The sequence below is a fragment of the Leopardus geoffroyi genome, chromosome C2 (genome assembly GCF_018350155.1).
Source record: "Leopardus geoffroyi isolate Oge1 chromosome C2, O.geoffroyi_Oge1_pat1.0, whole genome shotgun sequence".
NCBI classification, from domain to species: Eukaryota; Metazoa; Chordata; class Mammalia; order Carnivora; family Felidae; genus Leopardus; species Leopardus geoffroyi.
In genome coordinates this window covers 130,520,064-130,536,897 of record NC_059333.1, presented here as the reverse complement: position 1 = coordinate 130,536,897, position 16,834 = coordinate 130,520,064, and the positions used below count along the sequence as shown (strand labels likewise).

Sequence of the window (16,834 nt, the reverse complement as noted above, 5' to 3'; positions counted from 1 at the left end):
TGAAGTCGGACGCTCAACCGACCGCGCCACCCAGGCGCCCCGGGTAGGTCTATTTTTAATTTTCTGAGGAACCTCCACACTGCTTTCCAGAGTGGCTGCACCAGTTTGCATTCCCACCAACAGTGCAAGAGGGTTCCCGTTTCTCCACATCCTCGCCAGCATCTATAGTCTCCTGATTTGTTCATTTTGGCCACTCTGACTGGCGTGAGGTGATATCTGAGTGTGGTTTTGATTTGTATTTCCCTCATAAGGAGCGACGTTGAGCATCTTTTCATGTGCCTGTTGGCCATCCGGATGTCTTCTTTAGAGAAGTGTCTATTCATGTTTTCTGCCCATTTCTTCACTGGGTTATTTGCTTTTCGGGTGTGGAGTTTGGTGAGCTCTTTATAGATTTTGGATACTAGCCCTTTGTCCGATATGTCATTTGCAAATATCTTTTCCCATTCCGTTGGTTGCCTTTTAGTTTTGTTGGTTGTTTCCTTTGTTGTGCAGAAGCTTTTTATCTTCATAAGGTCCCAGTAGTTCATTTTTGCTTTTAATTCCCTTGCCTTTGGGGATGTGTCGAGTAAGAGATTGCTACGGCTGAGGTCAGAGAGGTCTTTTCCTGCTTTCTCCTCTAGGGTTTTGATGGTTTCCTGTCTCACACTCAGGTCCTTTATCCATTTTGAGTTTATTTTTGTGAATGGTGTGAGAAAGTGGTCTAGTTTCAACCTTCTGCATGTTGCTGTCCAGTTCTCCCAGCACCATTTGTTAAAGAGACTGTCTTTTTTCCATTGGATGTTCTTTCCTGCTTTGTCAAAGATGAGTTGGCCATACGTTTGTGGGTCTAGTTCTGGGGTTTCTATTCTATTCCATTGGTCTATGTGTCTGTTTTTGTGCCAGTCTGTAATAATTTCATAGCAGATTGGAAATCTTTACTGCAAAATCCTTTATGGAAAAGCATACATAAGCCTCTTGATTTTTCCTCAAATCTGGTAATACTGAAAGTGTTTCATTAACTAGTAGGAACGTTTGAACTGGAAAATCCTCAGCAATGCATAGACTGCAAAAAAAAAAAAAAAAAAAAAAAAAAGAAAAGAAAAAAAACAAGCAGTTGGGGTTAAGTTTAATAAAAGAATACAGAAGGCCTTTTCCTTAATAAAATAGTATTTCAATAATGGTTTCAAATTGTTAAACCACACACCAGGTATTTCATTTTCCCTCTTGATCCAACCCTGAAAATAAGGTCAGAACTCAGTAATTTTCTGTAATTAAATGAAAGCATGTTTTGGGTAATAGAAGTTCAAAATCCTTCCTATGTGAACATAATTATACTTTTTAAAAATACATTTTCATTCATATTAATAAAATTAGAGTTCCTGGGATAGGATTAATTGAACAGGTGAAGCCAGGCTATGATTGATTGGTTGAATTGATTGATTGATTGATTGGCTGGTTTCAAGTATGCTCCATGCCCAGCTCAGAGCCCAACTCGGGGCTTGAATTCATGCCGGAGATCAAGACCTCTAAGCGGAAATCAAGAATCAAATGCTTGGGGCGCCTGGGTGGCACAGTCAGTTAAGCGTCCGACTTCAGCCAGGTCACGATCTCGCGGTCTGTGAGTTCGAGCCCCGCGTCGGGCTCTGGGCTGATGGCTCAGAGCCTGGAGCCTGTTTCCGATTCTGTGTCTCCCTCTCTCTCTGCCCCTCCCCCGTTCATGCTCTGTCTCTCTCTGTCTCAAAAATAAATAAATGTTAAAAAAAAAAAAAAAAAGAATCAAATGCTTAACCAACTGAGCCACTCAGGCACCCCTATGATTTATTTATTTATTTTTTAAATGTGAATACTATTTATGTGTACATGCATATGCACATACATCAAGGATTCCATGTGCTATCATCATTTGTCACATGTTGGTAATATTTTCAAGTCTATACAATTATTTGAGCATCATAGAGGAACATAACAAGCTATATGTGGCAAGATAAACCTTAAGAAAAACAAACAAAAAACAACCACATAGAAAATTAAAATGAAGTCCAGTAGAAGGTGATTCTGTGGGAGTTTCAAGCTTGTTAACTGGAAAGTATTTTCCAGACTGTATGTCTGTACAAGACTTTCTAAGCCAGCAGTGTCAGAGGAGAAGATAATAGGAGCCACCTATAAAATTTTACATTTTCTAGTAGCTACATTTGAAAAAAAAGAAAACAAGTAAAATTAAATAATGTATTTTATTTAACCAAATATAGATCCAAAATATTCTTTCAACATGTAATCAACATAAAAATTATTAATGCAATATTTTACTATTAAATCTGGTATTTTAGCTTTATTTCAAGTATTCAGGAGGTACATGGGGTTAGTGGCTACTGTACAGAAAACAGGTCAAATCTTGCTGAATTACACAGAGTTCCTAGGGATTTATTTTGGATCTGGACATTGATACAACTAGGAAGGACAATTTATTTATTTTTAAAAATTTTTTAAAGTTTATTATTTTAAGAGAGAGGGAGAGAGAGAAAGAGAGAGAGAGAGAGTCCCAGGCAGTCTCTACACTGATAGGGCAGAGCCTGACCTGGGGCTTGAACTCACAAACTGTGAGTTCAATGAGCCACCCAGGCGCCCCAGGAAGGACAATTTAACTGCAACAGGGAGTTTAATCAGGTGTTTGACCATCTTGTGGGTTCCCTAAAATCTAAAACCTCTCCTGCTTTGTAAACTAACTTACACCACTGATGAAAGTAAACAGCTGTGAAATATTGTCAGTATATGTATCACACAGTTTAGAATGGCATCTTCTGTGTTCCCCTTTCCTAACTAAATCTGATTTGTGTACACTATGAACGTGTTAGGAAAGCTAATGCAAATTTAAATTTTGAGTAAAAAGACAAATCCAGAAAGAGAAGTCTGAGGGGCCTGCCTTGTATTTGTCGCCCTTTTTAAAAAGAGTGTGTGTGGCGGGGGAGGGGGGCGGGTACGGATTTAACAGAAGAAAAGGGAAATAAGGGACAAGTCCTCCTGTCCTTCCTGACTCTTGTGTTTAGCTCTAGTGTTTTAAGAAGGACACTGACAAACTTGTACAAATCAAATTAAGAGCAACCAAGGCAATTGTGAAAAGGCTTGAAACCACATCCTGTAAGCAGTAGCGGAAACCATGAGGAATACGGTTTCTGAAGATGGGAAGCTGTGGCTGGGGTAGTCAGTGATAAACAGAAGAGAGAGAGTGACATAGGTGATTAGCTGTATAGGCAAATACTTAAAGGAATGCCACACACAGGCAAAACAAAAAACCAAAATGCTCATGAAAGAGAGGTCAAGTTGGCTGAATACAAATAAGATAGTTTCTAATTTTTTTTTTTTCAACGTTTATTTATTTTGGGACAGAGAGAGACAGAGCATGAACGGGGGAGGGTCAGAGAGAGAGGGAGACACAGAATCGGAAACAGGCTCCGAGCTATCAGCACAGAGCCCGACGCGGGGCTCGAACTCACGGACCGCGAGATCGTGACCTGGCTGAAGTCGGACGCTTAACCGACTGCACCACCCAGGCGCCCCCAAATAAGATAGTTTCTAAACATTAAGAAAAATATCTTGGAAGGCAGGAGATTTTCCACTATTGGGGATGGGGGCATTGCAGTATGCCTAAGTCTTCTCCCAACTCTGAGAACCGATATTTGTCCCAAATATTGAACAGAGAGTCTGTGTGGAGGTTTACTATGTCACTGGCTTTGATGTTACAAGTTCTGTGACTATATCTCTGCTTAACCTTTAGGAGTTAGGTCACCTTGGGCAAGTCACTTGGACTCTCTTTGCTTCCTCTAAAAAATGAAAATACACTCCATACTGACTTCTGTAATTATTGGCAGGTTTTGCAACCTATAAAATGCCACATAAACCCGTTTCTGTTTCCATGGGATAAGACAAGAAGGCTCCTTAACTAAGCCCTCAAGTTTCTTTCTTCTTCTACCCTTCTACTCTGTTTAGGGTTCTGTCCACACCCAGCTATTCCTGACCCCACCCCTTAGATGCACCTTATCTTACTGCTGCAGTACAGGAAAGACTACTCTGAGCTTAAATGCAGTCTTTTCTGCCCCAAGGTAGGGCAAAGGGTCAACAGAGTCAAGAAGCAAAACCTGTAAAAGTCACTGTCTACATTTTTCATCCTGCAATCACCATCTCTAAAAACAAGTCAACCGCTGAAAAAGACTCTGATAAATCAATTTCAGCATTGCTCTGCAGAATATTAAACCCTTCATCAGACACCTTTAACCTGCATGAAATAATGTATCCATGCAAGTCACCCCCATTCATCTTTTGAAGTTTGCAGCAGCATAGTTTGTTTTTGAACTGCGGTCTTTAGAGTTCAGGTCTGGGAGGGGAGACTGAAGTTCCTTTAACTTTTGCTCACAGGTGAACACATAATGTCCCTTCTTTCCTCTAACCTGACGCCCCGCCTCCAGCTCCCTTGTATGCTCAGGGGAGAGGCTATTGAGGGCACTGACCATGGAGTCAGACTGCTAGGGCTCAAATACCAAGTCCGTTACTGTGGGAAGGGGCCTTAATTTCTCTGCAAAACAAGGACAATTCCTACTTCAGAGTTGAGGATTAACTAACGCAAATAAAACCCTTGACACGTGATCAGCCGACAATAAGTGGAGCTATCAGTATTATCTTCTCGGCCCTACCATCGACGGAAAGCTGGAGGCAACACCTAAGTTTTAGTCTTGGCGACCCCCCCAGACCAGCAAAACTTTAAGCCCTCAAACTGTCGTTCTGGAAGTTTTAATAGTGGTGAACCTGCTGACTCGCAATCCAGCCAAACCGCGTAGTAGGCTGACTCTTCGGATTGCCTCGTGGATATTTCACGGCACTTGAAGTCCAGCGCGAAGCTGCGTAAAGGATTTAAAACAGGACATCTGGGACTTAACAGCGTAAATATCCGGACCGCACAACACCCGGCAGGACTCAGAACCACACGCCGCAGGGCGTGACCTTAGGAGAACACGCCGGAGGGGCGTGGCTCTGCCCGCGAGGGCGCGCGCGCTCCGGGGTGGGTGCTTCTCGGCACGCACCAAGGGGCGGATCCCCCTCACGCGCTGCGTGGACTCCGGATCCTACAGCTGGCCTCGTCACTTTGCGCATGTGTAACTTTTGGGGGGCGGGCGGGTCGTAGAACGCGGAATTTCTGGGAAAAGGGGGCGAATGGGATGGGGAGAGCCGAGAAATGCCAGCGGGAGGGCGGGACAGAAGGCGGAAGAGTTGAAATCAGCTGACCGGGTCTCGTGACAGCCTGGGCGGTGGCGACGCAGGCGTATTGGAGCACGGTCGCTGAAAGCCTGAGTGAAGATGGCGGCCTCCAGAGTGAGCCTCTGAGAGGCAGAGGGAGGAGGCGGAGGGGGCGGGGAGGCCGCGCCGCCGCGGCACCAGGAACCCGCGGCAGCGGAGCTACAGGGCCCCGACCGGGGAAAGGGGAAGTGGTGAGGCGGAGGAGGCTGGGGTGCACCTCATCTCACTCCGGACGCGGAGCCGGCGGCGGGAGGAGCTCGGGCTGGAGCCTCTCCAGCCTTCCGCGAAGGTAAACCGCTCTGGGCACCGGCCTCTGGGGGCTCTTTCTTACCCGCTTCTCACGCCACGGATACTTGAGGGGCCGAGGACAGGAAAAAGAGGGGTGGTGTCTTGGCCTTCAGCTGCTAAGGAAAGCAGATTACCCTCCCCCAAGGCTGCTGGTCTGGTTCCTCCCGTCGGATCCCCCGTGTCTAAGTGACAGTCTCCCAGGGTGCTGCCTTGTTCAACCCCACCCCTCTTTTTTTGGCTTGTTTTTTCGTTTTCTACCCACCGTGGCCCCCCAGATCCGCTCTTTACAGCCTTACCCCCACACACCCCTGACTCCCCTCTGGACTCCGCCCTCGGGATTCCCTTCCAGCCCTCTAGTCTGAACACGCTTTCTGCTGGATGCCGGCAACTCTCGTTTCCTGGGGTCGGCGACCCCCTTTTCCCCCCACGTCCGGTATAGACTTTTGGACTTTCTTTGCTTAGCTCTGTTTCGTTTTGTTAGGAGATGGGGAGCACCCGCGTTTGTTTTTTTTTTTTTTCTCCAGTCTCCTTTTTCCAAAATCAAGTTTATCCTCTAAGGTTTTTCCTTTTCCTGCAGGGAAGCTTATTTTCAGTGGTCTTTTCCTTCACTGCCGTGGTTTTTGCCTTTGAATGTGGCCTTTGGATTAGGTGAAGTAGGACTGAAACGCTCAGTGAACTAGCAGTTGAACGCAAATTTGAGTACACTGAAGAAGAGTGTCTTCCCTTAAACTGCGTTGTTGTAGGGTGTTCAGTTAACCACTCTTGTGTTGAGATTGTTTTATCAGTTGATGTCTTGAGATTGTATCCTTTATCAGTTGTTGGGGGGGACAGTAAAAAAACTCCCCCTAATGTGGCCATGGTTTCCCAAAGTGATAATTTCCCTTCTCTGCTTTCCCTTTCACCTTGCCGTGATTCCCCTAAAAAAGGAGGGTCTCTCTGCCTGATATTTTTACGTTCTCTATTAAGGACTTTACACTATATAGGGTTATTTTGAGCCTCTTTGAGTGTAATGTCTTCGGGGGAAAAAATTCAGAATATTTCTTCAGGATCTACCCTAGTGATTGTCTCACTGTATTTTTTTTTTTTTTTTACTTTATAGAGCTGATGGATTTCTAGGTTTGAAAATACTGTCTGCAGAGTTTGAGGAAATTACAGTGGTTAGGTTTTGTAGTATATTATCAGTACTCTCTGAGTCTATAGGGATATGAAATAGGACTTGCCCTAAAAAAATTTATTTATTTATGTATTTAGAAAACTGCTTGTCAGAAACTCCGTATCTGAAAACGACTTGATTCGTGTTTCTTTGGTTTCTGGAAAGTGCTTTAGTGTTTAAACTGAATGTAGTATATAACCTAAAACCTTGTTAACATTTTAAATGTAATATGAAACAGTATTTAAACAGCTGTATCTCAAACTTGGCTTTTGCTATTAATATTACAATGGGACATAAGTCCTGTTTAGAAAATGTTACACTGTATTCCTAGCTTGAAAACAGGAAATAGAACATATTAAGGGAGGAAAAGAGGAGTCAGAGGGTTATTAAGAGATAGGAATGTCAAGAACCTTAAGCTTATAGTCCAGTTCATGGAAAATACCAGCATTTCTATTCCACTGGGAGGCAATGGATATTCCTCTTTTTCTAAAGTGGCAGTAGTAAATAGTCTATAAAATACATGAACACTTTCAGTGCAAAAGTTATGGAATGATGGAAAGCAGGAGTTATTTGTAAGAATTTAACTTTACCCACAAATAAATTGAAGCTGGTTGCTAAGTTGGATGTAACAATGCTGGCTTTATTAAATTTGTAGAAAGGTTGATAGTTGAATCTGGTTCTCAATAGATACTAAATTACAGTTGAAAAGAAAAGGACCTGTTTTAATTTGGCTCAGTTCCTTAACCAGTTCTGTTTACACAGGTGATTTTGAGATTTCCATTGCACTTTTCCCCTGCTTCTCTGATTGAGGTACTTAAAATGAGTAAATTAGATGCAAGACTGTGCGGATAAACTATAACAAAAATTTGGTTGCTAATAGTTTTAGGCCTAAATGTTGACTGTAATGTCTAGCAGGGGTTAAAGGGGAGGTGTTTTGAAAGAAATCCTTTAAGACAGTGTTTCTTAATTTCATTAAACCTAATAAAGACCCCCTTTTTATTCCAAATAATTTTTATCACCTGCTTTATTGTCCCAAGATCGTTTTTAAATAATACAGCCACCTCTGGCTTTGGTCCTGGGATAAAAAGAAGCTTTGCTCTCACTGTTGCACCAGAAAAGAATGGGACTAACTTTAAATTCATGACTTTTTTTTTTTTGGAAATCTGTTAAAAAAACTGAGGTCACAGAGCAGACTACTAGCCCAGAATTTAAGGAGACAGAGTAGACTTGCGTTCAAATTCACCTTCATTGGACACAGCTGGGTATTGGCAAGAAGCATTGAGCTAGAAGAGCTGACAAATTGATGAAAGCTGAGTATACCTTTTTCCACGCTTTTTCTCCACAAACTCACTGGGCATTCCTAGAAAAGATTGGAAAGAACCTTGGGGAATGTCTGTTGTTGGTGCTGACTTAGAGGAGGAAAATAGCAGTTTTCAGGAGGGGCACAAAACTCTGATTCTTTCTCTTTGCTTCTTTTATGGAGCAAAAACCTTAATCTGTGGAGGGAAGGATATCTCTGCTGGCCTTGTTGGTGAGCATTCATTGAGCTGGGGGAAGACCAGAAAAGGGGAAAGAATCTTCTCAGGGAGGGGCACTGAGCTTAAAATTGCTGCCAGCATGAATAAGATCATACCCCTGAGATCCAGAGATCTAGTGTATGCCTAAGACTGAACCTTAATTGAACCACAAAGACTATCTCCAACCCCCACCATCATAAGAAGGTTTCAGTAACAAGTAAATGCAGAGTATTATTAGGTGAGGAACTAGATTATGCAAAGAGTACAGCACAAAGGATCAAATAGACATTGCTTTAGTAAACTGTCCTCACCATGGGCACCAGCTATTCTGCACATTTGAAGCCTGTCGAACACTGAGAATAACCACAGCAACAGCACATCAAACCCAACCTAACTTCTAAACAGATCACAAACACTGCACTAAAGACCTAGCAAAGACAAGCCCATTTTCAGTTACCAAATTTATTTGCCTCAGTCTCTCTTGTTCTATACATGTTCAGCTTCCAACCAAGAATTACGAGGCATGCTAAATGGACAAATTTTTTTCTCAAGAGAAAGCAATTATCAGAAGTACACTTAGATTAACATAGATGCTATTATCTGATAGGCAGTGTAAAATGACTATAATGTTAAATGTTGAACAGAAAAATGGACAGTGTGCAAGATGAGATGGGTGGTTTCACCTGATAGAAACTATAAGAAAGAATCAAAAGAAATACTAGAAGTATTAATACACAGTAAAGAAATGAAGAATGCTTTGGGGCTTATCAGAATTGACATAGCCAAGGAAGGAGTCTGTAAACTTACAGATGATAGAAGAAATTACCCAACTGAAACATGAAGTTAAAAAACACCCAAGAGCTTGGGGATAGTATCGAACATTTTAATATATAATGACTGAAATCACAGAAGAAGAGAGAACAGAGCAGAAGAAATACTGAAATGTTTGAGGAAATAATAGAAAATTTTCCAAAATTAATGTCAGACATCAAACCACAGATCCGGAATCTTAGAGAACACCAAGAAAAATACCCATGCCCCCCCAAAACTCAAAATACACCTTGACATCATATTTAAATTGATGTAAACAAAGGAGAAAGAAAATCTTGAAGGTAGCCAAAGAGAGACCTATACAGAGAAACAAAGAGTTAAAGTAGAGAGACCATGCAATCAAAAAGACAATTGAGTGACAACTTTAAAGTACTGGAAGAAAAAAAGCAAAAATATTTTTCAACAATGAAGACAAAATACAGACATTCTGAAAAGCCAAGAGGACTCAAAGTATAATCTTTCTATTTACATGATAGTTGCATTCCTAGAAAATTATATTCATATTAAACTCTGCAAAATGTACTTTGTGATTTATATTTAATACAGAATTAAAATTGGCATTAGTTATAAGTAGGTTTTTATGGATGTGAATGCCCACTTGGATATTTGAAAGTCAACTAAGGGTAGTTCTTCAACCCATAGGACTGTCTTATACATTGAGGGGTATCTAGCTCCATTCACTGAATCATAGTACCGTAGTTCCCCCATCCCCCTTTATTCACTTTTCACAGTTTGAATTACTCAAGGTCAATAGCAGTCCAGAATCAGATGATCCTCCTGATGTCAGAAGGTCAGTAATAGCTAATGCTATGTTACAGTGCCTGTGTCATTCCCCTCATGTAATCTCATCACATAGGTATTTTATCTCAAATCAGGAGGAGGCTGACAATACAGTAAGATATTTTGAGGGACCATAGTCCCATAACTTATTGCAGCATGTTGTTATAATTGTTCTGTCTTATTATTAGTTATTGTTGTTAATCTGTTACTGTGCCTAACTTCTAAATTAAACTTTATTATAGGTAAATATGTATAAAGACATAGTCTATATAGGATTGGCTACTATGTAGTTTCAGGCATCTACTAGGGGTCTTGGAACACATTTCCTATGGGTAAGGGGCAGGGGGACTACTGTAGTGTTTCTAATCATAGTATCTCATGGGGCAGCATCCTGCCCCAACCATTACTGTAAAATTGTAGTCAGTAGTTTTCAATACATTTTTCTGCTTCAGCAGTTTTCACATGCTCAGCACATGCCAATCAGTAACATCTCTTGCAGTATGGAATGATTCCTAATTGTGGATACTCCTTTGAGAGTCAGTGATTTAGGGATATTTTTGTAGTAAGTAACTTAAGCCAGCATGGTTGTGATCATCTTTGCTAACTTAGACACAGTTAGTTACATTTGCAAAGTACAGTTAAGTATGGTTCACTAAGATGTTTATCAATAAAGATAAACATAATTTGCTAGTAGCTCTTTTCACATGCTCCTAACTTTATTCAACAGCCTGCATATTTGAGTTTTACTTGTACTTTTATGAACTGCTTATAAAGAAGAGTGATCTCTAAAACAACAAAGTTAATTCATTGGGATTTTATAGTTGAAGCATTATAAGTTGCCCTTAGAAGTGACCACACTGCCTAAGCAGTGTTCACATATTTAGCACATGGTCATTGGTAATATCTCTGTGCAGTTGATGAGTAAAAATATGATACATATTTTTTAAATTTATTTTGAGAGAGCGAGCATGAGTATGTGTAGGCACCAGCAGGGGAGGGGATAGAGAGAGAAGGAGAGAATCCTAAGCAGGCTTTGCACTGTTAGCACGGAGCCTGATGTGGCGCTCACAATCCTAGACCGTGAGATCATGACCTGAGCTGAAATCCAGAGTCGACTACTTAACGAACTGAGCCACCCATGTACCCCAAAATTTGATATTTTGATGAACAGATCAAAAATAAAATCCCAAAGCAATCTAAAATAATTACTTATATGTTTTGATTTTGTCAAGAATAGTTGCCAGAACACAATGGAAGGATTGATAAGGTTATGAATATAGGAGATTCCCCCTAATATTTCATAAATCCTATATTATAATATTTACATTTTTTTACATGTTTTTCAGACATGTATTCCTTAGTCATCTAGTGCTAGGAGGTTTTCTCTCCCTCAAACTTCTACTTGAGATGCAGAATGTATTTTGGGTGTTTATCAAATCTGAGAGTAGTTAAAGCCATTCCCTCGCCCCCAGCCTTAGATCTGCTGGGTTTAATTTTAAAAGTGGAATTTTCCTTTTTTTTTTTTTTTTTCTTTTTTTTAGTTCACTGATAGATTTGGGAGTGTTCTGTAAAATGTGTAGAACTATGGGAGAGTTAGGAATAATAGGGAAATTTCAGAAAGAGCTAAAAAGCCTAAATGTTGTTGCTATTTTGTGTTGGGTGAAAGGGAAATGACAGCAGCCTAAATGTGTCTTTTTTTTTTTTTTTTAAAGTTTGTATATTTATTTTGTGAGAGAGGGAGAGCACAAGCAGGAATGGGGCAGAGGGAATCCCAAGCAGGCTCTGCACTGTCAGTGCAGAGCCCAATGCAAGGCTCAGTTTCACCAACCAAGAGATCATGACCTGAGCCACCCAGGTGCCCCAACTCCTTGTCTTTTAATAGTGTATTTGCATATTAGGATGCTTACTATTAAACTTCCTCTAAGATGTATTTGTAATATGCTTAGGTAATTAAACCCCTATTATGCATTTACTGTAGTGATAGAAAAAACAGCAACAAGTTAAACATGGCAATTGAAAGTCTCTTTTACCCATTAGGGTCTACTTAGTGTAACAGCAAGACTATTAAGTACCTGTTTGTGAGCTGAAGAAGAGCTTATTGAACTAGTATGTTTTGTTCTTGCAAAAGCCAGGTTAGCTTCAAAGATAGAAATTATGTCTAAAAATTTTCAAGAATGTGTACAAACTAAAAATATGTAAATGATCAGTGACATTGATTTCACAGTATTTGCTGAAGTGGACATGTTTGCAGTTTTTAGGTGAATATTCAGGGCATTTTTAAGTTTTGGAAAGGAGAGTCATAATCATGTGTCTTTCTTGGAAAAAAACTTTTTTTGTTACAACAGATAGAGGTCTGTTTTGTGAAAAGTAAGAATTATTCCCTCAGATGAAATCAGCATACATGTGATTAAAATATAGACAGCAATTTTTTTCAATGTTTGATTTATATTGAATAGGAAAGGCCAACAAAATTAACTGCTGTGATATTTATGCTTGCCCTTCCCCTGATTAAGATAATATTAAAAGTGTTCTTTTAGATTTAGTGTTTGCTTTTGAGTTTCCCTTGCCCTTTTCATGAATATATGTCTGGTTTCTAATTGGAAAGGAATGGGTTTTTTTTAAAAATGGGAAGGTGGATCTTAGATTATTTTGGAAGTATTTAAAAGCTCATTGTGATACATCAGTGCAGAGGTTTCAGTATTGTAACTTTGGGGCAATTATTGGAGATCTGTTGGTCAGCTGAAATTTGATAATACCACTGGCTTTCTTTGCTAACCACATTTATCTCTGGAGTTAGTGGGTTCTTCAAGTTTAGAAAGCTGAGGTAGGATGTATTCAAACCTTATTTTGTGATCTGTTTAATAAAGATCCCTATACAGTAGGTATTATATAAGTTACATTTACTGCTTTGTTGTTTATTTACAAGGAAATGCTTTTACCTATACTTGTGTTCTATATTAAAACATGAAGCTGAAAATTAAAGATTCAAGTTCATATCTGTTTTCCCCCATACACAGAACATTCTAAGACAATCTAGTTGTAGCTTTTTAATCTGGGTAAAAATTAATGTTCTGTTAACTATATTTTGTGCTTGCTTTGGCAGCACATCTACTAAAATTGGAATGTTAAACATTTTTACCTTTTTTTGAAACTGAACTAGCCACTCATATTTTGAATTCAGTTACAAATAAAACTAGGCCTTTAAGAAGCTAGTATTAAGGGGTTCTCTTTTTGGTTATTACTCAAGATTATTAGCTTTTGCCTTAGCAGTGGTTCTCCTTCCCCCTGCATTTTTAATAGGATATAGCTGTATGAGGAAATATTAAGTTGATAAATTAGTTCCTATCATGTGACTATATACCATATTTTCTGGTGTAGTGTTACAATGTAGCAGAAAAATATTTCTCTTATAGGAGAATTTGGTCAGAAAATAAAGGTAAATGCAGTTCCCCCCCCCAAATAAATTTTTCATCTATAGCCAAGTTGAAAGAACTTTACATATTCATATACTCGTCTCCCAAGATTTTCACATTAACATTACTGTACTTTATCATATTTCAATCCATCTTATTTTTTAATGCATTTCAAACAAACTCGTGTTTTTAATTCATTACTTGAAAGCAGAGTTAATTCTTCATTTTACAGACTCGAAGTGGAAAAATTAGTATCTTACCAGCTCTCTCCCAAGTTGTAATTGCGTAAAAATTACTCTGTTGGTCATGCAAAATGTGTGCTTTAAAGGCAGATAGCCTTTATTAAAGCCATTTCCTTAATTTATTCACTAGTGTATCAATAAGAATCCCCAACTTAACAATAGTTTGACCTAAAATTTTTCAACTTTATGATGGCGTGAAAGTGGTATACCTTCATTTGAAATCATACTTTGAATTTTGGTACTTTCTTCAGGTTAGCACTATGTGGTAGCATAGTCTCATGATGCTGGGCAGTGGCAGTGAGCCACAGCTCCCAGTCAGCCACACAGTCACAGGGTGAACAACTGATACGCTTACAACCATTCTGTTCTTCACTTTCAGTATGGTATTCAATAAATTACATTGAGATATTCAACACTTAATATAAAATAGGTTTTGTATTAGATGATTTTGCCCAACTGTAGGCTAATACAAGTGTTCTGAGTACATGTAAGGTAGGCTAGGCTAAGCTATGATTTTCGGTAAATTAGCTGTATTAAATGCATTTTCAGCAGATTATGGGCTTATCAGGATGTAACTCCATATGAAGTCAAGGCACAACTATTTTTCTGACTATACTCATACATGTCTGGCTAAGTGAAGGCTCTGTTTTTACTTAAGACTTGCACATAACGTTTAATTTTGCTATGTGTGCAAATTCTTTTGCTTCTAGCTTGGCTGTAATCTGTCTGCTTGGGTGCTGTGGTATCCAGGCGGTTTAACCTGCTCTTTGTTCTTAGTATCAATTTGATGTAGGCTCCTGCTCAGTGTAGACTCTCAGATCCTGTGGTTTTGTGTCACAATTGTCTCTTCTGAATGATCTTATTTTATTCATAAATTATCTTAAATGGATTGCCAGTTTTTGCTGCCAGTAATAAATTAGAGAATGTGAAGAACATTAAATGTTGTTGGAAAGCATGAAGCAAGGGAACTCATGAATAGGGTGAATCTAGCCAAAATGCCCGTGTTGTCCTGAATTTGACTTTTTAACCCCTGGAAGAACACCTCTTAAAATAACAAAATGCAAAGTTGCAAAAAAGCTCTGTTGGCGGTGTAATATTAAGATTTGGAATGAAAACAGGCGAAGCCAACTTGCAAACATTGGAGATGCTTCCAATGTGATTAAGTTACAAAAGAAATGGAAGCTTGTGTTTTCTCATCAAAAAAAGGGTAGGTCTTTAAGAATTTGAAGAGGGACACTATTGCAGGAATGAAGGAGATGAAATTAAGCATTAATTAGTTTGAACAATATATTCTTTTTTTTTTTTTTTTCAACGTTTATTTATTTTTGGGACAGAGAGAGGCAGAGCATGAACGGGGGAGGGGCAGAGAGAGAGGGAGACACAGAATCGGAAACAGGCTCCAGGCTCTGAGCCATCAGCCCAGAGCCCGACGCGGGGCTCGAACTCACGGACCGCGAGATCGTGACCTGGCTGAAGTCGGACGCTTAACCGACTGCGCCACCCAGGCGCCCCTGAACAATATATTCTTGCTAACTTAAGTAGCATCTCAGCAACTGGCAGGGTAGCAAGTGCTGATGATGCAGCTGCTACCAAGATCTCATCTAACAATTTTTTACATGTTCTTAGTTGGATACCTCATTGCTATTTAGAGAATGTGCCTATAAGTGACTGTTACTGCTATTACCTGGTTGATGCTTGAGGGACTTGATATTAGAAATGTTGCGGATTATGGGGGGCTTGGGTGATTCAGTCAGTTAAGCATCTGGCTTTGGCTCAGGTCATGATCTCACCTTTTGTGAGTTTGAGCCTACATCTGGCTCTCTTCTCAGCAGAGTCCACTTCTGATCTTCTGTCGCCCTCTCTCTGTCCCTCCCATGCACGCTCTGTCTCTCAAAAGTAAATAAACAAAAATTGTTGCAGATTTTCATGACTATTAATGGGAATTGTGGTTGCTTATGAGTTTTTGCCTGTGAGCAATAATTTTAGAACCACTTTTAGAGCTTATTAAAGAATCTGTAAATATTAATGGAGAAATATGTAAATATTAAATGCAGCATAAATTATTTTTAGGGAGTGAAGTTCTTTTTTCCAAAAGTTTCTTAAATCATAGTTAACTTGTAAGTATCAAACATAAATTTATTTTTTTTTAAGTTTTTATTCATTTTGAGTGATGGTGGGGGGATGGAAGGGGAGGGGTAGAGGAGAGAGGGACAGAGAATCCTAAACAGGCTCTGTAGGGAATCTGATGTGGGACTCGAACCCATGAACCCATGAGATCATGACCTGAGCTGAAATCAAGAGTTGGTTAAATGTCGGACTTTGGCTTGGGTCACGATTTCGTGGTTTGGGAGTTCGAGCCTCGCAGTAGGCTCTCTGCTGTCAGTGTAGAGCCTGCTTTGGATCCTCTTGTCTCCCTCTCTGCCCTTCCCCTACGTGTGTGCGCTCTCTTTTTTTTTTTCTCTCTCTCTAAAAATAAGTATATATATATTTTTTTAATTTTTTTTTCAACGTTTATTTATTTTTGGGACCGAGAGAGACAGAGCATGAACGGGGGAGGGGCAGAGAGAGAGGGAGACACAGAATCGGAAACAGGCTCCAGGCTCTGAGCCATCAGCCCAGAGCCCGACGCGGGGCTCAAACTCACGGACTGCGAGATCGTGACCTGGCTGAAGTCGGACGCTTAACCGACTGCGCCACCCAGGCGCCCCTAAAAATAAATATTTAAAAAATAGTTTGAAAATAAAAATATTATGTTGGTTTCATCTAAAATTTCTAACCAGTGAAATTCCAAATACCTAAGTAGGAGGGGGTATTTATAATGTAATAAGTATCATTGACTTGCAAAATGGTAGTATTTTATAGGACTAAAGTTGCAATAAAGAAAAGCTAAATGTTAGGTTATAGTTGACTTAGTAATTTTTAAAAATTTCATCCATCGTGGGGTGCATGTCTCACTTAAGTGTTGACTTCAGCTTATGTCATGATCTTTTGGTTGGTGGGTTCGAGCCCACCCACCTCCCATCTGTGTCTCCCTCTCTCTCTGCCCCTCCCCTGCTCATACCCTGTCTCTCAAAAATAAATTTTTAAAAAAAGTAAAAAAAAAAAAAAAAAAAAAATTCATCTATCATGATTATCTGGACCTGTCATATATTTTTTTCTTTTTTAAAAACTCTTTTCGGTAAGATAAATTGGAAGAGTAAAATAACAATGGATAATAAAATGACACCCTCATACTCCATCCAGATTAAGAAATATATATTCCTTAAAAAACAATTTTTTTTTTTTTAAATTTGAGAACGAGAGCATGTGTGCACATGTGCAAATGGGGGAGGGACAGAAGAAGAG

The 16,834-nt window shown here is 39.7% G+C and overlaps 1 protein-coding gene across 3 annotated transcripts in view; it reads left to right on the top strand.

Moving 5' to 3' along the window:
• Positions 1-5,122: 5,122 nt before the first annotated feature.
• Positions 5,123-16,834, top strand: part of DNAJC13 (DnaJ heat shock protein family (Hsp40) member C13) — a 125,532-nt gene continuing 113,820 nt past the window's right edge. Inside the window, exon 1 of one of the 3 annotated variants that reach the window (XM_045503630.1) lies at positions 5,123-5,554. The gene's annotated coding sequence lies outside the window, so the exon portion shown is untranslated. The remainder of the gene's footprint in view (positions 5,555-16,834) is intronic. The other 2 variants (XM_045503629.1, XR_006718734.1) reach the window with 2 other exon arrangements.